Source organism: Ambystoma mexicanum, chromosome 6q (genome assembly GCF_040938575.1).
Source record: "Ambystoma mexicanum isolate Mex_15411 chromosome 6q, UKY_AmexF1_1, whole genome shotgun sequence".
NCBI lineage: Eukaryota > Metazoa > Chordata > Amphibia > Caudata > Ambystomatidae > Ambystoma > Ambystoma mexicanum.
In genome coordinates this window covers 1,629,083,650-1,629,108,213 of record NC_090937.1, presented here as the reverse complement: position 1 = coordinate 1,629,108,213, position 24,564 = coordinate 1,629,083,650, and the positions used below count along the sequence as shown (strand labels likewise).

The 24,564-nt window shown below is 49.5% G+C and overlaps 10 non-coding genes across 10 annotated transcripts; all 10 read right to left on the bottom strand.

Moving 5' to 3' along the window:
* Positions 1 to 2,551: 2,551 nt before the first annotated feature.
* On the bottom strand, positions 2,552 to 2,623 carry TRNAG-UCC (transfer RNA glycine (anticodon UCC)). The gene has a single exon. It is a non-coding gene; the product is annotated as a tRNA-Gly (tRNA).
* Positions 2,624 to 3,808: 1,185 nt separating this feature from the next.
* Positions 3,809 to 3,880, bottom strand: TRNAG-UCC (transfer RNA glycine (anticodon UCC)). Its single transcript has one exon. It is a non-coding gene; the product is annotated as a tRNA-Gly (tRNA).
* Positions 3,881 to 5,065: 1,185 nt separating this feature from the next.
* On the bottom strand, positions 5,066 to 5,137 carry TRNAG-UCC (transfer RNA glycine (anticodon UCC)). Its single transcript has one exon. It is a non-coding gene; the product is annotated as a tRNA-Gly (tRNA).
* Positions 5,138 to 6,322: 1,185 nt separating this feature from the next.
* TRNAG-UCC (transfer RNA glycine (anticodon UCC)) lies at positions 6,323 to 6,394 on the bottom strand. The gene has a single exon. It is a non-coding gene; the product is annotated as a tRNA-Gly (tRNA).
* Positions 6,395 to 7,579: 1,185 nt separating this feature from the next.
* TRNAG-UCC (transfer RNA glycine (anticodon UCC)) lies at positions 7,580 to 7,651 on the bottom strand. Its single transcript has one exon. It is a non-coding gene; the product is annotated as a tRNA-Gly (tRNA).
* A 1,185-nt stretch (positions 7,652 to 8,836) lies between these two features.
* TRNAG-UCC (transfer RNA glycine (anticodon UCC)) lies at positions 8,837 to 8,908 on the bottom strand. The gene has a single exon. It is a non-coding gene; the product is annotated as a tRNA-Gly (tRNA).
* A 1,185-nt stretch (positions 8,909 to 10,093) lies between these two features.
* TRNAG-UCC (transfer RNA glycine (anticodon UCC)) lies at positions 10,094 to 10,165 on the bottom strand. Its single transcript has one exon. It is a non-coding gene; the product is annotated as a tRNA-Gly (tRNA).
* A 3,688-nt stretch (positions 10,166 to 13,853) lies between these two features.
* On the bottom strand, positions 13,854 to 13,925 carry TRNAG-UCC (transfer RNA glycine (anticodon UCC)). The gene has a single exon. It is a non-coding gene; the product is annotated as a tRNA-Gly (tRNA).
* Positions 13,926 to 15,110: 1,185 nt separating this feature from the next.
* On the bottom strand, positions 15,111 to 15,182 carry TRNAG-UCC (transfer RNA glycine (anticodon UCC)). Its single transcript has one exon. It is a non-coding gene; the product is annotated as a tRNA-Gly (tRNA).
* A 1,185-nt stretch (positions 15,183 to 16,367) lies between these two features.
* TRNAG-UCC (transfer RNA glycine (anticodon UCC)) lies at positions 16,368 to 16,439 on the bottom strand. The gene has a single exon. It is a non-coding gene; the product is annotated as a tRNA-Gly (tRNA).
* Between the last annotated feature and the right edge of the window lie 8,125 nt (positions 16,440 to 24,564).

Sequence of the window (24,564 nt, the reverse complement as noted above, 5' to 3'; positions counted from 1 at the left end):
TGCATTTTGAACAATTTAAAGATTTGATCTGCGTTGGTTGGCCGGGAATCGAACCCGGGTCAACTGCTTGGAAGGCAGCTATGCTCACCACTATACCACCAACGCCTGCCTGTCTGGGCTATCTGATGGAGCGGCCCTTAGAAATAAGAATAAGTCATTGGCTGGGAATGAAAAAAGCTTGCGTTTGACGCAGAAGCAGTTCGCATCATGAGGTCTTGCCGGTCAGCCCAACATTTCCCCGGGACCCCTTAAAAAAGGAGCTTGGTTTTAAGTTTGGTTTGATTGAACAGTACATTTTGTTGGCTGGGCTGGGACCCTCTCCTATTTAGCGCAAGAGTGGAACGAGGCAGCAAGTTCAAGGAATGACATTGCATCCAGGCACTTACAGCTCTTTGTGCCCTAATGCCATGACACAAAAACATAATTTGAAAAAAGTTAGCAGAGGATGGTTTCGATCCATCGACCTCTGGGTTATGGGCCCAGCACGCTTCCGCTGCGCCACTCTGCTGGTTGGAGAACAAGAGCTTTTCTGGGCTTTTACAGCCTACAAACCGACAACCCTAGACCCAGTTTCGAGTGAAGCGGGCAGTAGGCCTTACAAAGCCAAACAACCTGCAACCACGCACTCCCATCCCATGGCCTTTTGCAGACAGGCCTCATTTCTCTAGCTCACACCCTAACTGCCAACACCCCTTCCCCTTCTCTCTCTGTCTCTCTCTCTCTGTCTCTCTCTCTCATTCTCTCTCTCTCGCAAATAGATACTTTACTTCCCAGGTGCAACAAAACAAGCCTTCTCGAGCTGGCAGATATGGGAAGGAAGGAAGGAAGGAAGGGCCAGTTTGGAAACTCAACTCAATTACCATAAATCCCCTGCTAAGGGTTATGGGAGGGAGGAATGAAGGAACTTTGCTTCAGGGAAAGGGCTGCTGCTGCTTCAGCATGTGAGGAGCGCAGCCACACGTTTCACCTTCTTCAGTATGTTGGTTTACAGGATGAGAGAGATCCTGAAACCTCACTCTAATAGGCTGAGGTGCTGTGCTCGGTGGCCTGCTGGGACCAAGGCCCGTCAGGGCAAGGCGAATAGGCCTTTGTCAGGCCTTCGTCAGGGCTTTGTCGGGGAGGGGCCAGGAGCCCTGCTCGCTTCAATCCCCTCACCGATAGACAGTTGCAGAAACTAGGATGCAAGAACCTTTCCTGGATGGGGTTTTGATTTTCACGAAAAGTGTGTCAGCTTTGCTTTCAGCATGAGTCTGATTTCCAAAAAATGCATTTTGAACAATTTAAAGATTTGATCTGCGTTGGCCGGGAATAGAACCCGGGTCAACTGCTTGGAAGGCAGCTATGCTCACCACTATACCACCAACGCCTGCCTGTCTGGGCTATCTGATGGAGCGGCCCTTAGAAATAAGAATAAGTCATTGGCTGGGAATGAAAAAAGCTTGCGTTTGACGCAGAAGCAGTTCGCATCATGAGGTCTTGCCGGTCAGCCCAACATTTCCCCGGGACCCCTTAAAAAAGGAGCTTGGTTTTAAGTTTGGTTTGATTGAACAGTGCATTTTGTTGGCTGGGCTGGGACCCTCTCCTATTTAGCGCAAGAGTGGAACGAGGCAGCAAGTTCAAGGAATGACATTGCATCCAGGCACTTACAGCTCTTTGTGCCCTAATGCCATGACACAAAAACATAATTTGAAAAAAGTTAGCAGAGGATGGTTTCGATCCATCGACCTCTGGGTTATGGGCCCAGCACGCTTCCGCTGCGCCACTCTGCTGGTTGGAGAACAAAAGCTTTTCTGGGCTTTTACAGCCTACAAACCGACAACCCTAGACCCAGTTTCGAGTGAAGCGGGCAGTAGGCCTTACAAAGCCAAACAACCTGCAACCACGCACTCCCATCCCATGGCCTTTTGCAGACAGGCCTCATTTCTCTAGCTCACACCCTAACTGCCAACACCCCTTCCCCTTCTCTCTCTGTCTCTCTCTCTCTGTCTCTCTCTCTCATTCTCTCTTTCTCGCAAATAGATACTTTACTTCCCAGGTGCAACAAAACAAGCCTTCTCGAGCTGGCAGATATGGGAAGGAAGGAAGGAAGGGCCAGTTTGGAAACTCAACTCAATTACCATAAATCCCCTGCTAAGGGTTATGGGAGGGAGGAATGAAGGAACTTTGCTTCAGGGAAAGGGCTGCTGCTGCTTCAGCATGTGAGGAGCGCAGCCACACGTTTCACCTTCTTCAGTATGTTGGTTTACAGGATGAGAGAGATCCTGAAACCTCACTCTAATAGGCTGAGGTGCTGTGCTCGGTGGCCTGCTGGGACCAAGGCCCGTCAGGGCAAGGCGAATAGGCCTTTGTCAGGCCTTCGTCAGGGCTTTGTCGGGGAGGGGCCAGGAGCCCTGCTCGCTTCAATCCCCTCACCGATAGACAGTTGCAGAAACTAGGATGCAAGAACCTTTCCTGGATGGGGTTTTGATTTTCACGAAAAGTGTGTCAGCTTTGCTTTCAGCATGAGTCTGATTTCCAAAAAATGCATTTTGAACAATTTAAAGATTTGATCTGCGTTGGCCGGGAATCGAACCCGGGTCAACTGCTTGGAAGGCAGCTATGCTCACCACTATACCACCAACGCCTGCCTGTCTGGGCTATCTGATGGAGCGGCCCTTAGAAATAAGAATAAGTCATTGGCTGGGAATGAAAAAAGCTTGCGTTTGACGCAGAAGCAGTTCGCATCATGAGGTCTTGCCGGTCAGCCCAACATTTCCCCGGGACCCCTTAAAAAAGGAGCTTGGTTTTAAGTTTGGTTTGATTGAACAGTACATTTTGTTGGCTGGGCTGGGACCCTCTCCTATTTAGCGCAAGAGTGGAACGAGGCAGCAAGTTCAAGGAATGACATTGCATCCAGGCACTTACAGCTCTTTGTGCCCTAATGCCATGACACAAAAACATAATTTGAAAAAAGTTAGCAGAGGATGGTTTCGATCCATCGACCTCTGGGTTATGGGCCCAGCACGCTTCCGCTGCGCCACTCTGCTGGTTGGAGAACAAGAGCTTTTCTGGGCTTTTACAGCCTACAAACCGACAACCCTAGACCCAGTTTCGAGTGAAGCGGGCAGTAGGCCTTACAAAGCCAAACAACCTGCAACCACGCACTCCCATCCCATGGCCTTTTGCAGACAGGCCTCATTTCTCTAGCTCACACCCTAACTGCCAACACCCCTTCCTCTTCTCTCTCTGTCTCTCTCTCTCTGTCTCTCTCTCTCATTCTCTCTCTCTCGCAAATAGATACTTTACTTCCCAGGTGCAACAAAACAAGCCTTCTCGAGCTGGCAGATATGGGAAGGAAGGAAGGAAGGGCCAGTTTGGAAACTCAACTCAATTACCATAAATCCCCTGCTAAGGGTTATGGGAGGGAGGAATGAAGGAACTTTGCTTCAGGGAAAGGGCTGCTGCTGCTTCAGCATGTGAGGAGCGCAGCCACACGTTTCACCTTCTTCAGTATGTTGGTTTACAGGATGAGAGAGATCCTGAAACCTCACTCTAATAGGCTGAGGTGCTGTGCTCGGTGGCCTGCTGGGACCAAGGCCCGTCAGGGCAAGGCGAATAGGCCTTTGTCAGGCCTTCGTCCGGGCTTTGTCGGGGAGGGGCCAGGAGCCCTGCTCGCTTCAATCCCCTCACCGATAGACAGTTGCAGAAACTAGGATGCAAGAACCTTTCCTGGATGGGGTTTTGATTTTCACGAAAAGTGTGTCAGCTTTGCTTTCAGCATGAGTCTGATTTCCAAAAAATGCATTTTGAACAATTTAAAGATTTGATCTGCGTTGGCCGGGAATCGAACCCGGGTCAACTGCTTGGAAGGCAGCTATGCTCACCACTATACCACCAACGCCTGCCTGTCTGGGCTATCTGATGGAGCGGCCCTTAGAAATAAGAATAAGTCATTGGCTGGGAATGAAAAAAGCTTGCGTTTGACGCAGAAGCAGTTCGCATCATGAGGTCTTGCCGGTCAGCCCAACATTTCCCCGGGACCCCTTAAAAAAGGAGCTTGGTTTTAAGTTTGGTTTGATTGAACAGTACATTTTGTTGGCTGGGCTGGGACCCTCTCCTATTTAGCGCAAGAGTGGAACGAGGCAGCAAGTTCAAGGAATGACATTGCATCCAGGCACTTACAGCTCTTTGTGCCCTAATGCCATGACACAAAAACATAATTTGAAAAAAGTTAGCAGAGGATGGTTTCGATCCATCGACCTCTGGGTTATGGGCCCAGCACGCTTCCGCTGCGCCACTCTGCTGGTTGGAGAACAAGAGCTTTTCTGGGCTTTTACAGCCTACAAACCGACAACCCTAGACCCAGTTTCGAGTGAAGCGGGCAGTAGGCCTTACAAAGCCAAACAACCTGCAACCACGCACTCCCATCCCATGGCCTTTTGCAGACAGGCCTCATTTCTCTAGCTCACACCCTAACTGCCAACACCCCTTCCTCTTCTCTCTCTGTCTCTCTCTCTCTGTCTCTCTCTCTCATTCTCTCTCTCTCGCAAATAGATACTTTACTTCCCAGGTGCAACAAAACAAGCCTTCTCGAGCTGGCAGATATGGGAAGGAAGGAAGGAAGGGCCAGTTTGGAAACTCAACTCAATTACCATAAATCCCCTGCTAAGGGTTATGGGAGGGAGGAATGAAGGAACTTTGCTTCAGGGAAAGGGCTGCTGCTGCTTCAGCATGTGAGGAGCGCAGCCACACGTTTCACCTTCTTCAGTATGTTGGTTTACAGGATGAGAGAGATCCTGAAACCTCACTCTAATAGGCTGAGGTGCTGTGCTCGGTGGCCTGCTGGGACCAAGGCCCGTCAGGGCAAGGCGAATAGGCCTTTGTCAGGCCTTCGTCCGGGCTTTGTCGGGGAGGGGCCAGGAGCCCTGCTCGCTTCAATCCCCTCACCGATAGACAGTTGCAGAAACTAGGATGCAAGAACCTTTCCTGGATGGGGTTTTGATTTTCACGAAAAGTGTGTCAGCTTTGCTTTCAGCATGAGTCTGATTTCCAAAAAATGCATTTTGAACAATTTAAAGATTTGATCTGCGTTGGCCGGGAATCGAACCCGGGTCAACTGCTTGGAAGGCAGCTATGCTCACCACTATACCACCAACGCCTGCCTGTCTGGGCTATCTGATGGAGCGGCCCTTAGAAATAAGAATAAGTCATTGGCTGGGAATGAAAAAAGCTTGCGTTTGACGCAGAAGCAGTTCGCATCATGAGGTCTTGCCGGTCAGCCCAACATTTCCCCGGGACCCCTTAAAAAAGGAGCTTGGTTTTAAGTTTGGTTTGATTGAACAGTACATTTTGTTGGCTGGGCTGGGACCCTCTCCTATTTAGCGCAAGAGTGGAACGAGGCAGCAAGTTCAAGGAATGACATTGCATCCAGGCACTTACAGCTCTTTGTGCCCTAATGCCATGACACAAAAACATAATTTGAAAAAAGTTAGCAGAGGATGGTTTCGATCCATCGACCTCTGGGTTATGGGCCCAGCACGCTTCCGCTGCGCCACTCTGCTGGTTGGAGAACAAGAGCTTTTCTGGGCTTTTACAGCCTACAAACCGACAACCCTAGACCCAGTTTCGAGTGAAGCGGGCAGTAGGCCTTACAAAGCCAAACAACCTGCAACCACGCACTCCCATCCCATGGCCTTTTGCAGACAGGCCTCATTTCTCTAGCTCACACCCTAACTGCCAACACCCCTTCCCCTTCTCTCTCTGTCTCTCTCTCTCTGTCTCTCTCTCTCATTCTCTCTCTCTCGCAAATAGATACTTTACTTCCCAGGTGCAACAAAACAAGCCTTCTCGAGCTGGCAGATATGGGAAGGAAGGAAGGAAGGGCCAGTTTGGAAACTCAACTCAATTACCATAAATTCCCTGCTAAGGGTTATGGGAGGGAGGAATGAAGGAACTTTGCTTCAGGGAAAGGGCTGCTGCTGCTTCAGCATGTGAGGAGCGCAGCCACACGTTTCACCTTCTTCAGTATGTTGGTTTACAGGATGAGAGAGATCCTGAAACCTCACTCTAATAGGCTGAGGTGCTGTGCTCGGTGGCCTGCTGGGACCAAGGCCCGTCAGGGCAAGGCGAATAGGCCTTTGTCAGGCCTTCGTCAGGGCTTTGTCGGGGAGGGGCCAGGAGCCCTGCTCGCTTCAATCCCCTCACCGATAGACAGTTGCAGAAACTAGGATGCAAGAACCTTTCCTGGATGGGGTTTTGATTTTCACGAAAAGTGTGTCAGCTTTGCTTTCAGCATGAGTCTGATTTCCAAAAAATGCATTTTGAACAATTTAAAGATTTGATCTGCGTTGGCCGGGAATCGAACCCGGGTCAACTGCTTGGAAGGCAGCTATGCTCACCACTATACCACCAACGCCTGCCTGTCTGGGCTATCTGATGGAGCGGCCCTTAGAAATAAGAATAAGTCATTGGCTGGGAATGAAAAAAGCTTGCGTTTGACGCAGAAGCAGTTCGCATCATGAGGTCTTGCCGGTCAGCCCAACATTTCCCCGGGACCCCTTAAAAAAGGAGCTTGGTTTTAAGTTTGGTTTGATTGAACAGTACATTTTGTTGGCTGGGCTGGGACCCTCTCCTATTTAGCGCAAGAGTGGAACGAGGCAGCAAGTTCAAGGAATGACATTGCATCCAGGCACTTACAGCTCTTTGTGCCCTAATGCCATGACACAAAAACATAATTTGAAAAAAGTTAGCAGAGGATGGTTTCGATCCATCGACCTCTGGGTTATGGGCCCAGCACGCTTCCGCTGCGCCACTCTGCTGGTTGGAGAACAAGAGCTTTTCTGGGCTTTTACAGCCTACAAACCGACAACCCTAGACCCAGTTTCGAGTGAAGCGGGCAGTAGGCCTTACAAAGCCAAACAACCTGCAACCACGCACTCCCATCCCATGGCCTTTTGCAGACAGGCCTCATTTCTCTAGCTCACACCCTAACTGCCAACACCCCTTCCCCTTCTCTCTCTGTCTCTCTCTCTCTGTCTCTCTCTCTCATTCTCTCTCTCTCGCAAATAGATACTTTACTTCCCAGGTGCAACAAAACAAGCCTTCTCGAGCTGGCAGATATGGGAAGGAAGGAAGGAAGGGCCAGTTTGGAAACTCAACTCAATTACCATAAATCCCCTGCTAAGGGTTATGGGAGGGAGGAATGAAGGAACTTTGCTTCAGGGAAAGGGCTGCTGCTGCTTCAGCATGTGAGGAGCGCAGCCACACGTTTCACCTTCTTCAGTATGTTGGTTTACAGGATGAGAGAGATCCTGAAACCTCACTCTAATAGGCTGAGGTGCTGTGCTCGGTGGCCTGCTGGGACCAAGGCCCGTCAGGGCAAGGCGAATAGGCCTTTGTCAGGCCTTCGTCAGGGCTTTGTCGGGGAGGGGCCAGGAGCCCTGCTCGCTTCAATCCCCTCACCGATAGACAGTTGCAGAAACTAGGATGCAAGAACCTTTCCTGGATGGGGTTTTGATTTTCACGAAAAGTGTGTCAGCTTTGCTTTCAGCATGAGTCTGATTTCCAAAAAATGCATTTTGAACAATTTAAAGATTTGATCTGCGTTGGCCGGGAATCGAACCCGGGTCAACTGCTTGGAAGGCAGCTATGCTCACCACTATACCACCAACGCCTGCCTGTCTGGGCTATCTGATGGAGCGGCCTTTAGAAATAAGAATAAGTCATTGGCTGGGAATGAAAAAAGCTTGCGTTTGACGCAGAAGCAGTTCGCATCATGAGGTCTTGCCGGTCAGCCCAACATTTCCCCGGGACCCCTTAAAAAAGGAGCTTGGTTTTAAGTTTGGTTTGATTGAACAGTGCATTTTGTTGGCTGGGCTGGGACCCTCTCCTATTTAGCGCAAGAGTGGAACGAGGCAGCAAGTTCAAGGAATGACATTGCATCCAGGCACTTACAGCTCTTTGTGCCCTAATGCCATGACACAAAAACATAATTTGAAAAAAGTTAGCAGAGGATGGTTTCGATCCATCGACCTCTGGGTTATGGGCCCAGCACCCTTCCGCTGCGCCACTCTGCTAGTTGGAGAACAAAAGCTTTTCTGGGCTTTTACAGCCTACAAACCGACAACCCTAGACCCATTTTCGAGTGAAGCGGGCAGTAGGCCTTACAAAGCCAAACAACCTGCAACCACGCACTCCCATCCCATGGCCTTTTGCAGACAGGCCTCATTTCTCTAGCTCACACCCTAACTGCCAACACCCCTTCCCCTTCTCTCTCTGTCTCTCTCTCTCTGTCTCTCTCTCTCATTCTCTCTTTCTCGCAAATAGATACTTTACTTCCCAGGTGCAACAAAACAAGCCTTCTCGAGCTGGCAGATATGGGAAGGAAGGAAGGAAGGGCCAGTTTGGAAACTCAACTCAATTACCATAAATCCCCTGCTAAGGGTTATGGGAGGGAGGAATGAAGGAACTTTGCTTCAGGGAAAGGGCTGCTGCTGCTTCAGCATGTGAGGAGCGCAGCCACACGTTTCACCTTCTTCAGTATGTTGGTTTACAGGATGAGAGAGATCCTGAAACCTCACTCTAATAGGCTGAGGTGCTGTGCTCGGTGGCCTGCTGGGACCAAGGCCCGTCAGGGCAAGGCGAATAGGCCTTTGTCAGGCCTTCGTCCGGGCTTTGTCGGGGAGGGGCCAGGAGCCCTGCTCGCTTCAATCCCCTCACCGATAGACAGTTGCAGAAACTAGGATGCAAGAACCTTTCCTGGATGGGGTTTTGATTTTCACGAAAAGTGTGTCAGCTTTGCTTTCAGCATGAGTCTGATTTCCAAAAAATGCATTTTGAACAATTTAAAGATTTGATCTGCGTTGGCCGGGAATCGAACCCGGGTCAACTGCTTGGAAGGCAGCTATGCTCACCACTATACCACCAACGCCTGCCTGTCTGGGCTATCTGATGGAGCGGCCCTTAGAAATAAGAATAAGTCATTGGCTGGGAATGAAAAAAGCTTGCGTTTGACGCAGAAGCAGTTCGCATCATGAGGTCTTGCCGGTCAGCCCAACATTTCCCCGGGACCCCTTAAAAAAGGAGCTTGGTTTTAAGTTTGGTTTGATTGAACAGTACATTTTGTTGGCTGGGCTGGGACCCTCTCCTATTTAGCGCAAGAGTGGAACGAGGCAGCAAGTTCAAGGAATGACATTGCATCCAGGCACTTACAGCTCTTTGTGCCCTAATGCCATGACACAAAAACATAATTTGAAAAAAGTTAGCAGAGGATGGTTTCGATCCATCGACCTCTGGGTTATGGGCCCAGCACGCTTCCGCTGCGCCACTCTGCTGGTTGGAGAACAAGAGCTTTTCTGGGCTTTTACAGCCTACAAACCGACAACCCTAGACCCAGTTTCGAGTGAAGCGGGCAGTAGGCCTTACAAAGCCAAACAACCTGCAACCACGCACTCCCATCCCATGGCCTTTTGCAGACAGGCCTCATTTCTCTAGCTCACACCCTAACTGCCAACACCCCTTCCCCTTCTCTCTCTGTCTCTCTCTCTCTGTCTCTCTCTCTCATTCTCTCTCTCTCGCAAATAGATACTTTACTTCCCAGGTGCAACAAAACAAGCCTTCTCGAGCTGGCAGATATGGGAAGGAAGGAAGGAAGGGCCAGTTTGGAAACTCAACTCAATTACCATAAATCCCCTGCTAAGGGTTATGGGAGGGAGGAATGAAGGAACTTTGCTTCAGGGAAAGGGCTGCTGCTGCTTCAGCATGTGAGGAGCGCAGCCACACGTTTCACCTTCTTCAGTATGTTGGTTTACAGGATGAGAGAGATCCTGAAACCTCACTCTAATAGGCTGAGGTGCTGTGCTCGGTGGCCTGCTGGGACCAAGGCCCGTCAGGGCAAGGCGAATAGGCCTTTGTCAGGCCTTCGTCAGGGCTTTGTCGGGGAGGGGCCAGGAGCCCTGCTCGCTTCAATCCCCTCACCGATAGACAGTTGCAGAAACTAGGATGCAAGAACCTTTCCTGGATGGGGTTTTGATTTTCACGAAAAGTGTGTCAGCTTTGCTTTCAGCATGAGTCTGATTTCCAAAAAATGCATTTTGAACAATTTAAAGATTTGATCTGCGTTGGCCGGGAATCGAACCCGGGTCAACTGCTTGGAAGGCAGCTATGCTCACCACTATACCACCAACGCCTGCTTGTCTGGGCTATCTGATGGAGCGGCCCTTAGAAATAAGAATAAGTCATTGGCTGGGAATGAAAAAAGCTTGCGTTTGACGCAGAAGCAGTTCGCATCATGAGGTCTTGCCGGTCAGCCCAACATTTCCCCGGGACCCCTTAAAAAAGGAGCTTGGTTTTAAGTTTGGTTTGATTGAACAGTGCATTTTGTTGGCTGGGCTGGGACCCTCTCCTATTTAGCGCAAGAGTGGAACGAGGCAGCAAGTTCAAGGAATGACATTGCATCCAGGCACTTACAGCTCTTTGTGCCCTAATGCCATGACACAAAAACATAATTTGAAAAAAGTTAGCAGAGGATGGTTTTGATCCATCGACCTCTGGGTTATGGGCCCAGCACGCTTCCGCTGCGCCACTCTGCTGGTTGGAGAACAAAAGCTTTTCTGGGCTTTTACATCCTACAAACCGACAACCCTAGACCCATTTTCGAGTGAAGCGGGCAGTAGGCCTTACAAAGCCAAACAACCTGCAACCACGCATTCCCATCCCATGGCCTTTTGCAGACAGGCCTCATTTCTCTAGCTCACACCCTAACTGCCAACACCCCTTCCCCTTCTCTCTCTGTCTCTCTCTCTCTGTCTCTCTCTCTCATTCTCTCTCTCTCGCAAATAGATACTTTACTTCCCAGGTGCAACAAAACAAGCCTTCTCGAGCTGGCAGATATGGGAAGGAAGGAAGGAAGGGCCAGTTTGGAAACTCAACTCAATTACCATAAATCCCCTGCTAAGGGTTATGGGAGGGAGGAATGAAGGAACTTTGCTTCAGGGAAAGGGCTGCTGCTGCTTCAGCATGTGAGGAGCGCAGCCACACGTTTCACCTTCTTCAGTATGTTGGTTTACAGGATGAGAGAGATCCTGAAACCTCACTCTAATAGGCTGAGGTGCTGTGCTCGGTGGCCTGCTGGGACCAAGGCCCGTCAGGGCAAGGCGAATAGGCCTTTGTCAGGCCTTTGTCGGGGAGGGGCCAGGAGCCCTGCTCGCTTCAATCCCCTCACCGATAGACAGTTGCAGAAACTAGGATGCAAGAACCTTTCCTGGATGGGGTTTTGATTTTCACGAAAAGTGTGTCAGCTTTGCTTTCAGCATGAGTCTGATTTCCAAAAAATGCATTTTGAACAATTTAAAGATTTGATCTGCGTTGGCCGGGAATCGAACCCGGGTCAAATGCTTGGAAGGCAGCTATGCTCACCACTATACCACCAACGCCTGCCTGTCTGGGCTATCTGATGGAGCGGCCCTTAGAAATAAGAATAAGTCATTGGCTGGGAATGAAAAAAGCTTGCGTTTGACGCAGAAGCAGTTCGCATCATGAGGTCTTGCCGGTCAGCCCAACATTTCCCCGGGACCCCTTAAAAAAGGAGCTTGGTTTTAAGTTTGGTTTGATTGAACAGTACATTTTGTTGGCTGGGCTGGGACCCTCTCCTATTTAGCGCAAGAGTGGAACGAGGCAGCAAGTTCAAGGAATGACATTGCATCCAGGCACTTACAGCTCTTTGTGCCCTAATGCCATGACACAAAAACATAATTTGAAAAAAGTTAGCAGAGGATGGTTTCGATCCATCGACCTCTGGGTTATGGGCCCAGCACGCTTCCGCTGCGCCACTCTGCTGGTTGGAGAACAAGAGCTTTTCTGGGCTTTTACAGCCTACAAACCGACAACCCTAGACCCAGTTTCGAGTGAAGCGGGCAGTAGGCCTTACAAAGCCAAACAACCTGCAACCACGCACTCCCATCCCATGGCCTTTTGCAGACAGGCCTCATTTCTCTAGCTCACACCCTAACTGCCAACACCTCTTCCCCTTCTCTCTCTGTCTCTCTCTCTCTGTCTCTCTCTCTCATTCTCTCTCTCTCGCAAATAGATACTTTACTTCCCAGGTGCAACAAAACAAGCCTTCTCGAGCTGGCAGATATTGGAAGGAAGGAAGGAAGGGCCAGTTTGGAAACTCAACTCAATTACCATAAATCCCCTGCTAAGGGTTATGGGAGGGAGGAATGAAGGAACTTTGCTTCAGGGAAAGGGCTGCTGCTGCTTCAGCATGTGAGGAGCGCAGCCACACGTTTCACCTTCTTCAGTATGTTGGTTTACAGGATGAGAGAGATCCTGAAACCTCACTCTAATAGGCTGAGGTGCTGTGCTCGGTGGCCTGCTGGGACCAAGGCCCGTCAGGGCAAGGCGAATAGGCCTTTGTCAGGCCTTCGTCAGGGCTTTGTCGGGGAGGGGCCAGGAGCCCTGCTCGCTTCAATCCCCTCACCGATAGACAGTTGCAGAAACTAGGATGCAAGAACCTTTCCTGGATGGGGTTTTGATTTTCACGAAAAGTGTGTCAGCTTTGCTTTCAGCATGAGTCTGATTTCCAAAAAATGCATTTTGAACAATTTAAAGATTTGATCTGCGTTGGCCGGGAATCGAACCCGGGTCAACTGCTTGGAAGGCAGCAATGCTCACCACTATACCACCAACGCCTGCCTGTCTGGGCTATCTGATGGAGCGGCCCTTAGAAATAAGAATAAGTCATTGGCTGGGAATGAAAAAAGCTTGCGTTTGACGCAGAAGCAGTTCGCATCATGAGGTCTTGCCGGTCAGCCCAACATTTCCCCGGGACCCCTTAAAAAAGGAGCTTGGTTTTAAGTTTGGTTTGATTGAACAGTACATTTTGTTGGCTGGGCTGGGACCCTCTCCTATTTAGCGCAAGAGTGGAACGAGGCAGCAAGTTCAAGGAATGACATTGCATCCAGGCACTTACAGCTCTTTGTGCCCTAATGCCATGACACAAAAACATAATTTGAAAAAAGTTAGCAGAGGATGGTTTCGATCCATCGACCTCTGGGTTATGGGCCCAGCACGCTTCCGCTGCGCCACTCTGCTGGTTGGAGAACAAGAGCTTTTCTGGGCTTTTACAGCCTACAAACCGACAACCCTAGACCCAGTTTCGAGTGAAGCGGGCAGTAGGCCTTACAAAGCCAAACAACCTGCAACCACGCACTCCCATCCCATGGCCTTTTGCAGACAGGCCTCATTTCTCTAGCTCACACCCTAACTGCCAACACCCCTTCCCCTTCTCTCTCTGTCTCTCTCTCTCTGTCTCTCTCTCTCATTCTCTCTCTCTCGCAAATAGATACTTTACTTCCCAGGTGCAACAAAACAAGCCTTCTCGAGCTGGCAGATATGGGAAGGAAGGAAGGAAGGGCCAGTTTGGAAACTCAACTCAATTACCATAAATCCCCTGCTAAGGGTTATGGGAGGGAGGAATGAAGGAACTTTGCTTCAGGGAAAGGGCTGCTGCTGCTTCAGCATGTGAGGAGCGCAGCCACACGTTTCACCTTCTTCAGTATGTTGGTTTACAGGATGAGAGAGATCCTGAAACCTCACTCTAATAGGCTGAGGTGCTGTGCTCGGTGGCCTGCTGGGACCAAGGCCCGTCAGGGCAAGGCGAATAGGCCTTTGTCAGGCCTTCGTCAGGGCTTTGTCGGGGAGGGGCCAGGAGCCCTGCTCGCTTCAATCCCCTCACCGATAGACAGTTGCAGAAACTAGGATGCAAGAACCTTTCCTGGATGGGGTTTTGATTTTCACGAAAAGTGTGTCAGCTTTGCTTTCAGCATGAGTCTGATTTCCAAAAAATGCATTTTGAACAATTTAAAGATTTGATCTGCGTTGGCCGGGAATCGAACCCGGGTCAACTGCTTGGAAGGCAGCTATGCTCACCACTATACCACCAACGCCTGCCTGTCTGGGCTTTCTGATGGAGCGGCCTTTAGAAATAAGAATAAGTCATTGGCTGGGAATGAAAAAAGCTTGCGTTTGACGCAGAAGCAGTTCGCATCATGAGGTCTTGCCGGTCAGCCCAACATTTCCCCGGGACCCCTTAAAAAAGGAGCTTGGTTTTAAGTTTGGTTTGATTGAACAGTACATTTTGTTGGCTGGGCTGGGACCCTCTCCTATTTAGCGCAAGAGTGGAACGAGGCAGCAAGTTCAAGGAATGACATTGCATCCAGGCACTTACAGCTCTTTGTGCCCTAATGCCATGACACAAAAACATAATTTGAAAAAAGTTAGCAGAGGATGGTTTCGATCCATCGACCTCTGGGTTATGGGCCCAGCACGCTTCCGCTGCGCCACTCTGCTGGTTGGAGAACAAGAGCTTTTCTGGGCTTTTACAGCCTACAAACCGACAACCCTAGACCCAGTTTCGAGTGAAGCGGGCAGTAGGCCTTACAAAGCCAAACAACCTGCAACCACGCACTCCCATCCCATGGCCTTTTGCAGACAGGCCTCATTTCTCTAGCTCACACCCTAACTGCCAACACCCCTTCCCCTTCTCTCTCTGTCTCTCTCTCTCTGTCTCTCTCTCTCATTCTCTCTCTCTCGCAAATAGATACTTTACTTCCCAGGTGCAACAAAACAAGCCTTCTCGAGCTGGCAGATATGGGAAGGAAGGAAGGAAGGGCCAGTTTGGAAACTCAACTCAATTACCATAAATCCCCTGCTAAGGGTTATGGGAGGGAGGAATGAAGGAACTTTGCTTCAGGGAAAGGGCTGCTGCTGCTTCAGCATGTGAGGAGCGCAGCCACACGTTTCACCTTCTTCAGTATGTTGGTTTACAGGATGAGAGAGATCCTGAAACCTCACTCTAATAGGCTGAGGTGCTGTGCTCGGTGGCCTGCTGGGACCAAGGCCCGTCAGGGCAAGGCGAATAGGCCTTTGTCAGGCCTTCGTCAGGGCTTTGTCGGGGAGGGGCCAGGAGCCCTGCTCGCTTCAATCCCCTCACCGATAGACAGTTGCAGAAACTAGGATGCAAGAACCTTTCCTGGATGGGGTTTTGATTTTCACGAAAAGTGTGTCAACTTTGCTTTCAGCATGAGTCTGATTTCCAAAAAATGCATTTTGAACAATTTAAAGATTTGATCTGCGTTGGCCGGGAATCGAACCCGGGTCAACTGCTTGGAAGGCAGCTATGCTCACCACTATACCACCAACGCCTGCCTGTCTGGGCTATCTGATGGAGCGGCCCTTAGAAATAAGAATAAGTCATTGGCTGGGAATGAAAAAAGCTTGCGTTTGACGCAGAAGCAGTTTGCATCATGAGGTCTTGCCGGTCAGCCCAACATTTCCCCGGGACCCCTTAAAAAAGGAGCTTGGTTTTAAGTTTGGTTTGATTGAACAGTACATTTTGTTGGCTGGGCTGGGACCCTCTCCTATTTAGCGCAAGAGTGGAACGAGGCAGCAAGTTCAAGGAATGACATTGCATCCAGGCACTTACAGCTCTTTGTGCCCTAATGCCATGACACAAAAACATAATTTGAAAAAAGTTAGCAGAGGATGGTTTCGATCCATCGACCTCTGGGTTATGGGCCCAGCACGCTTCCGCTGCGCCACTCTGCTGGTTGGAGAACAAGAGCTTTTCTGGGCTTTTACAGCCTACAAACCGACAACCCTAGACCCAGTTTCGAGTGAAGCGGGCAGTAGGCCTTACAAAGCCAAACAACCTGCAACCACGCACTCCCATCCCATGGCCTTTTGCAGACAGGCCTCATTTCTCTAGCTCACACCCTAACTGCCAACACCCCTTCCCCTTCTCTCTCTGTCTCTCTCTCTCTGTCTCTCTCTCTCATTCTCTCTTTCTCGCAAATAGATACTTTACTTCCCAGGTGCAACAAAACAAGCCTTCTCGAGCTGGCAGATATGGGAAGGAAGGAAGGAAGGGCCAGTTTGGAAACTCAACTCAATTACCATAAATCCCCTGCTAAGGGTTATGGGAGGGAGGAATGAAGGAACTTTGCTTCAGGGAAAGGGCTGCTGCTGCTTCAGCATGTGAGGAGCGCAGCCACACGTTTCACCTTCTTCAGTATGTTGGTTTACAGGATGAGAGAGATCCTGAAACCTCACTCTAATAGGCTGAGGTGCTGTGCTCGGTGGCCTGCTGGGACCAAGGCCCGTCAGGGCAAGGCGAATAGGCCTTTGTCAGGCCTTCGTCCGGGCTTTGTCGGGGAGGGGCCAGGAGCCCTGCTCGCTTCAATCCCCTCACCGATAGACAGTTGCAGAAACTAGGATGCAAGAACCTTTCCTGGATGGGGTTTTGATTTTCACGAAAAGTGTGTCAGCTTTGCTTTCAGCATGAGTCTGATTTCCAAAAAATGCATTTTGAACAATTTAAAGATTTGATCTGCGTTGGCCGGGAATCGAACCCGGGTCAACTGCTTGGAAGGCAGCTATGCTCACCACTATACCACCAACGCCTGCCTGTCTGGGCTATCTGATGGAGCGGCCCTTAGAAATAAGAATAAGTCATTGGCTGGGAATGAAAAAAGCTTGCGTTTGACGCAGAAGCAGTTCGCATCATGAGGTCTTGCCGGTCAGCCCAACATTTCCCCGGGACCCCTTAAAAAAGGAGCTTGGTTTTAAGTTTGGTTTGATTGAACAGTACATTTTGTTGGCTGGGCTGGGACCCTCTCCTATTTAGCGCAAGAGTGGAACGAGGCAGCAAGTTCAAGGAATGACATTGCATCCAGGCACTTACAGCTCTTTGTGCCCTAATGCCATGACACAAAAACATAATTTGAAAAAAGTTAGCAGAGGATGGTTTCGATCCATCGACCTCTGGGTTATGGGCCCAGCACGCTTCCGCTGCGCCACTCTGCTGGTTGGAGAACAAGAGCTTTTCTGGGCTTTTACAGCCTACAAACCGACAACCCTAGACCCAGTTTCGAGTGAAGCGGGCAGTAGGCCTTACAAAGCCAAACAACCTGCAACCACGCACTCCCATCCCATGGCCTTTTGCAGACAGGCCTCATTTCTCTAGCTCACACCCTAACTGCCAACACCCCTTCCCCTTCTCTCTCTGTCTCTCTCTCTCTGTCTCTCTCTCTCATTCTCTCTCTCTCGCAAATAGATACTTTACTTCCCAGGTGCAACAAAACAAGCCTTCTCGAGCTGGCAGATATGGGAAGGAAGGAAGGAAGGGCCAGTTTGGAAACTCAACTCAATTACCATAAATCCCCTGCTAAGGGTTATGGGAGGGAGGAATGAAGGAACTTTGCTTCAGGGAAAGGGCTGCTGCTGCTTCAGCATGTGAGGAGCGCAGCCACACGTTTCACCTTCTTCAGTATGTTGGTTTACAGGATGAGAGAGATCCTGAAACCTCACTCTAATAGGCTGAGGTGCTGTGCTCGGTGGCCTGCTGGGACCAAGGCCCGTCAGGGCAAGGCGAATAGGCCTTTGTCAGGCCTTCGTCCGGGCTTTGTCGGGGAGGGGCCAGGAGCCCTGCTCGCTTCAATCCCCTCACCGATAGACAGTTGCAGAAACTAGGATGCAAGAACCTTTCCTGGATGGGGTTTTGATTTTCACGAAAAGTGTGTCAGCTTTGCTTTCAGCATGAGTCTGATTTCCAAAAAATGCATTTTGAACAATTTTTTGGCCGGGAATCGAACCCGGGTCAACTGCTTGGAAGGCAGCTATGCTCACCACTATACCACCAACGCCTGCCTGTCTGGGCTATCTGATGGAGCGGCCCTTAGAAATAAGAATAAGTCATTGGCTGGGAATGAAAAAAGCTTGCGTTTGACGCAGAAGCAGTTCGCATCATGAGGTCTTGCCGGTCAGCCCAACATTTCCCCGGGACCCCTTAAAAAAGGAGCTTGGTTTTAAGTTTGGTTTGATTGAACAGTACATTTTGTTGGCTGGGCTGGGACCCTCTCCTATTTAGCGCAAGAGTGGAACGAGGCAGCAAGTTCAAGGAATGACATTGCATCCAGGCACTTACAGCTCTTTGTGCCCTAATGCCATGACACAAAAACATAATTTGAAAAAAGTTAGCAGAGGATGGTTTCGATCCATCGACCTCTGGGTTATGGGCCCAGCACGCTTCCGCTGCGCCACTCTGCTGGTTGGAGAACAAAAGCTTTTCTGGGCTTTTACAGCCTACAAACCGACAACCCTAGACCCATTTTCGAGTGAAGCGGGCAGTAGGCCTTACAAAGCCAAACAACCTGCAACCACGCACTCCCATCCCATGGCCTTTTGCAGACAGGCCTCATTTCTCTAGCTCACACCCTAACTGCCAACACCCCTTCCCCTTCTCTCTCTGTCTCTCTCTCTCTGTCTCTCTCTCTCATTCTCTCTCTCTCGCAAATAGATACTTTACTTCCCAGGTGCAACAAAACAAGCCTTCTCGAGCTGGCAGATATGGGAAGGAAGGAAGGAAGGGCCAGTTTGGAAACTCAACTCAATTACCATAAATCCCCTGCTAAGGGTTATGGGAGGGAGGAATGAAGGAACTTTGCTTCAGGGAAAGGGCTGCTGCTGCTTCAGCATGTGAGGAGCGCAGCCACACGTTTCACCTTCTTCAGTATGTTGGTTTACAGGATGAGAGAGATCCTGAAACCTCACTCTAATAGGCTGAGGTGCTGTGCTCGGTGGCCTGCTGGGACCAAGGCCCGTCAGGGCAAGGCGAATAGGCCTTTGTCAGGCCTTTGTCGGGGAGGGGCCAGGAGCCCTGCTCGCTTCAATCCCCTCACCGATAGACAGTTGCAGAAACTAGGATGCAAGAACCTTTCCTGGATGGGGTTTTGATTTTCACGAAAAGTGTGTCAGCTTTGCTTTCAGCATGAGTCTGATTTCCAAAAAATGCATTTTGAACAATTTAAAGATTTGATCTGCGTTGGCCGGGAATCGAACCCGGGTCAAATGCTTGGAAGGCAGCTATGCTCACCACTATACCACCAACGCCTGCCTGTCTGGGCTATCTGATGGAGCGGCCCTTAGAAATAAGAATAAGTCATTGGCTGGGAATGAAAAAAGCTTGCGTTTGACGCAGAAGCAGTTCGCATCATGAGGTCTTGCCGGTCAGCCCAACATTTCCCCGGGACCCCTTAAAAAAGGAGCTTGGTTTTAAGTTTGGTTTGATTGAACAGTACATTTTGTTGGCTGGGCTGGGACCCTCTCCTATTTAGCGCAAGAGTGGAACGAGGCAGCAAGTTCAAGGAATGACATTGCATCCAGGCACTTACAGCTCTTTGTGCCCTAATGCCATGACACAAAAACATAATTTGAAAAAGTTAGCAGAGGATGGTTTCGATCCATCGACCTCTGGGTTATGGGCCCAGCACGCTTCCGCTGCGCCACTCTGCTGGTTGGAGAACAAGAGCTTTTCTGGGCTTTTACAGCCTACAAACCGACAACCCTAGACCCAGTTTCGAGTGAAGCGGGCAGTAGGCCTTACAAAGCCAAACAACCTGCAACCACGCACTCCCATCCCATGGCCTTTTGCAGACAGGCCTCATTTCTCTAGCTCACACCCTAACTGCCAACACCTCTTCCCCTTCTCTCTCTGTCTCTCTCTCTCTGTCTCTCTCTCTCATTCTCTCTCTCTCGCAAATAGATACTTTACTTCCCAGGTGCAACAAAACAAGCCTTCTCGAGCTGGCAGATATGGGAAGGAAGGAAGGAAGGGCCAGTTTGGAAACTCAACTCAATTACCATAAATCCCCTGCTAAGGGTTATGGGAGGGAGGAATGAAGGAACTTTGCTTCAGGGAAAGGGCTGCTGCTGCTTCAGCATGTGAGGAGCGCAGCCACACGTTTCACCTTCTTCAGTATGTTGGTTTACAGGATGAGAGAGATCCTGAAACCTCACTCTAATAGGCTGTTAGGGAGAATTCTCTGTTTAGGCTGAATTTCCCTACCTAGTGAGTCCCCCAGCAGCTTTGCTGGATTTCTGGGGTTTAATTTTTTTCTCCTGCCAAGAGTGAGACTCTTTTACCCTCACTCTTGGACATGTTGAAGTGTGTTTTCTTGGTTAAACCTTGTGTTGAATGGGCTATGGGGTCTTTTACTCCATAGGGCCTCATGTATTTTTGTGATGTGGGTCACACAGCACCCTCTGTGCCGTGACCCAGGGGTGTCCTAGGGACTCCCCAACATAGACTCCATACCCTGGGACTGACTACTGTCTCCCAGGGCATGTAAAGTCACCAAAGACTTTGCTAGTCTTGAATCCTGAACAGAACCAGTACAAACCATCATATTGTGGACGTACTGGCTGGGGCAATTCGATTGCCCCAGGGTCTGTTAGTCGAGGGGGCACGTCTCCGTCCCCCCTGATCGAGTTTTGGCTGGTGGCAGTGGAAACTACTTTTTATATTCGACCGCGAATATTTCCCTATGGGATTTCCCATTGTTTTAGGCTAACACATTTAATTATTTATTTACGGTAGCCTTAAACATACCACCGGTTTATATATTTATTTTTATAACTCCGGTTGGGACTTTTTGCCAAAACTTGATTCTAAAATGGCGTTGGTGTTCGCCTCTGTAACTCTGACCCAAAGTGGAGCCCTTTGTTCCACTTTTGGCGGGCTTCTCCACAGAAGCCCTCCAAAGTGGTGCCACTCTGTCTGGGGTACTTAGGAGGGGTGGAGGGGGATTTAGGCACCCTGGACTGAGTTACCTTGGTAACTCAAGTCGCACTCCGTCCTGATTGGCCCAAGTGGTGAGCCGCCCGGCTCACCACTTAGCATGGTTGAGTGACAGCTAGGCTGGGTGAATGGGGGTTTGCTGCATAAAAGCAGGGCTTTGGGGACTGGGACTTCAGAAGTCGCCACAGGACCAAGAATCCGACGAGGGAAGAGCTGAGCCGACCTGCTTCGACGACACCACCCGGTGGAGCCCTGCTGAACCGTCTCACCACTTTTTCCCGACGACCGAGGAGAACTCTTAACGGAGTGGCTCCTTCCCTTGACTGGTGGGGACAACCAGTTTTCGCCTTCTTTCCGTTCTTTGAGGTATCTCGTGGCCGCCTTGCCTGTGCCAAGCACCCCGGCAACCGGAATACCACACTTTACCCCCATACCGCGAAAGTCGGCACCAACCCTTTAACCGGAGGACTCCGCGGCTGGTTTCTTCCCGGGCAGTGCAACGACCCTCTTCTTCTGCTCTTCAGCGAGAACTTCTTCTCCCCTGACCGACGTCGAGCCCTGCTGCCACTGCCTGGAACAACTGCCACCGCTGGAGGATCCTTTCCGCTTAAGGTACTGTGTTCTGCCTGGCTTCCCTTGCTACCGACTGTACGGGGTAGATTTAGTCCCCGGCTTTCGAACCTGGGAGTGCCTGGGACACTTTGGCTAAACTTTCTGAGCCACTCTAACCTCTTTTTGACTCTTTGCAAGACTTTGAATCTCTAACTAACAGTGTGATCTTGGGCACATTTTCGCTCCGGCTACTCTAAGAGTGGGCCCTGCCTAGTGACTTTTGCTCACCTGTGACTTTATTCTTCTGTAAGCCTATTGCAAGTGCTCTGGACCTTAGAGTGGTGTGTCTAACCCATTTCTGCTTTTTCTCTCCCTTTCTTGGAAACTACTAGAGTGTCATCTAACGTTAAGCACTCACCTCTGTTTTAATTAAGTGGTGTTTTACCTAGAGTTGTCTAGATAGGAGAAAGGATTGAATCTACTTTCATTATAACTGTGTTGAAGTACTTTTACTATATTTTTGCTAGAGTGTTTTTAACTTATGTGTATTTTAAATAAATAACTATATACTTTTGAAACCAAGCTCTGGTCAGTGTTTGCTTGTGCTATTGTGTTTTGGTACATATTGTGTATACTTTACATACTGCCTAACTCTTCTTGAGAGAAGTCTGACTGCTCAGCCACAGCTACCAGGTAAATCTGGGTGGTACAGACTGCTACCAAAGGGGTTTACTGCTCTACCTGTAGTCTTAAATCTTTTGCAGTGTTCCCCAAGGGAACTGCACAGGTTTCTGCCTAACACTGGTGTACAGCGGTGGGATTTGTATTGAGTATACATTTTATTGTGCTTTAGATACCTTAGTGCAACTAACCACAAAGCTTAGCACTGTAAAAGTAAAACCTCTAACATGTCAGTTATAGAAAGCTATAGTCAAGAGTCCCTTGCAGCCAAAACTGCTGATTGTTTAAGAGTGCTCTGTAAACATAAGGATCTCCTGACTAAGGGCAAGAAAATGGAGCTGATTGAAAGATTGTTAGCTAACCAAAGTCTGGGTGATGGTTCAGAGGAACCTACCACTCCAGCAACTGTAGATGACAGTGTTGAAGTTAACATGGAGCAAAATGTTGATGTTTCTGAGGAAGAGTCAGAAGAGGAGGGTGAGGCTGTTGTAACTGTCCCCCCTAGGCCTCTGCCTGCTCTACCTGCTGTACCTACTGGACCTTTACCAGGTCCCACATTTAGTCCTCAGTACTTTGAACTGGAGAAAATGAAGCTAGAATTGGAGTATAAGAAACTTAATGCTCAAACTGACAAAGAACTAAGGCTAAGGGAAATGGAGCTCAAGTATGACTTAGAAATGAAGAAATTATCTGTTGAGAATGTTTCTCTCTCTGGCTCCTCTAGAAGTTCCAGTCCTAAAAGACCCCGGATGCCTAAAGAATTGGTTGGTATGTATGAGCCTAAGTTGGATGTGTTGGATTGGTTGTCTCTGTTTGAATATAATCATGGGCTCCAGAACATCACAGGAAATGACTTACTCACCTGGTTGTTCTCTAGGCTTCCCCCTGTTGCAACTGATGTGGTAATGGAGATGGGGGAGGAGGATAGGAAGGACTATGAATGTGTGAAACTAGCTTTGATAGCTAGGTTTGGGAAGACCCCTTCCCAGTATCTTAAGAGGTTTAGGAACCTCAAAAAGCATGATGGTACCCCTTGGGCTACCTGGGTGAGTGAATGTTTGAAAAACTTAGAGGGATGGATTAAGGGTTACAAGGTGAACACTTATGAGGGGATGAGAAATCTCTTTATGTTGGAGTCAATTTATGATGCCTGCTCTCCTGAGCTCAGACAGCACTTGGCTGATTCACAGGAATTGGATCCTAGGAAGCTAGCTAAGGCTGCTGACTTGTGGGTTGCCAACAGGGCCACTCACAAGGATTCTGGGGTAACTCAGAAGAAGGATGGGGAGAAACAGCCTAAAAAGGACTCCAAAGAGAATTCTAATAATTCCTATCCCAAAGAGGGCCCCAAACCGCAAAATAACCAGGGTAAGCCACATGGGAAACCGAGTCAGACTACTGTACCTTCTGGCCACAAGCCAGAAGGAGGTCAGAACAAGCCACCCTTCCAGAGAGCATTTGGACAATGCTATGTCTGTCAGGGTACTGACCATATCAAAGGAGATCCCAAGTGCAAGGGTAAACCTGCAGGGATCAGCACAGTCTCCTTAGCCTTCACTCCTGAGGATGAAGTACAGATGGCTAGTGCCCACTTTGAACTCTTTGCTGAAGAACCCTTGGGTCTTCAAGCAACTGTAAACTTAGAGCCTATGGGTCTGGTTAGTCCCCAGAATAGGGTTGTGTATAACTCCCTACCTGTTAACTCTAAGGTGTATTATGTGGACAGTGTTCTTGTCAATGGCCAGGATACTCCTGCCAGGAGAGACACTGGGGCCAGCAGAACAGTAGTGGATGAAAGCTTCTTTCAACCTGAGGATGTGGCCAAAGCACCCAAAGGTCCCACTAAAATGTCTGGAGGCCCTGTCCAAATGGTTCCTATTCTACCAGCCCTCATTCAGTGTAACAACATGACAGTGAGGATCCCTGTCAGTGTTCAGACTGAGGTACCTGGGAAGGTCCTGTTGGGGAATGACCTAAGAACTCTAGGAGTAGTGTCACATACCCCCAGGCCTCCCAGTATGGAGAAGCAGAACTTAACCAAATTGGCTAGACAGGCTACCTTGAAGGACCCTTCTAAGCCTGTGGGACCCTCTACTGAGAACCCCACTACAAGCCCTGGTGTTAGTAAGTTGACCTCTAACCCAGGCACATTTCAGGATAGTATGCTAGGAACATGGGAGCCCCAACCAAGCTCCACCCTTGTTCCCCTAGTTTCCGAGTCTCTGACCCCCCCTGCTTCTGAGGAAGAGGTGGATAGACCAACTAGGCCCCTATCTGGACCTGAGAGAACTGGTAATTCTCAGTGCTGGTGGAAAACCAGAAAAGAAAAGTCTAAGGCCAAAAACCTTCGGACTGTTGGACCTTCTACTGAAGACCCCAACTCCCATCCTAATATTAGGGGGGAAACTCCTAAAATAGGTAAAGGTAGATCTAAGAGGAAGGGGAAGCAGGTACATTGCCTAACCCCAACCCCTCCAACCAAGAGGCCTAAGACCCAACCTGCTCCCACAAGAGAGGTGGTGAGGAACCTTGGAGGCCCCTCTAGATCTAAGGGAATCCTTTATAAGGACCCCTTCAAAAAGCCTAACCTAGGTTCAGAAGTTGTACCAACTTCTGAGGGACTGGTCAACCAGATCCCCTATAACAAAAAGACTGATGTTCCTCAAAGGGTCTGTAGGTCCGTTAGCTTGCAAAAGAAAACCTTTGAGTTCTCCATT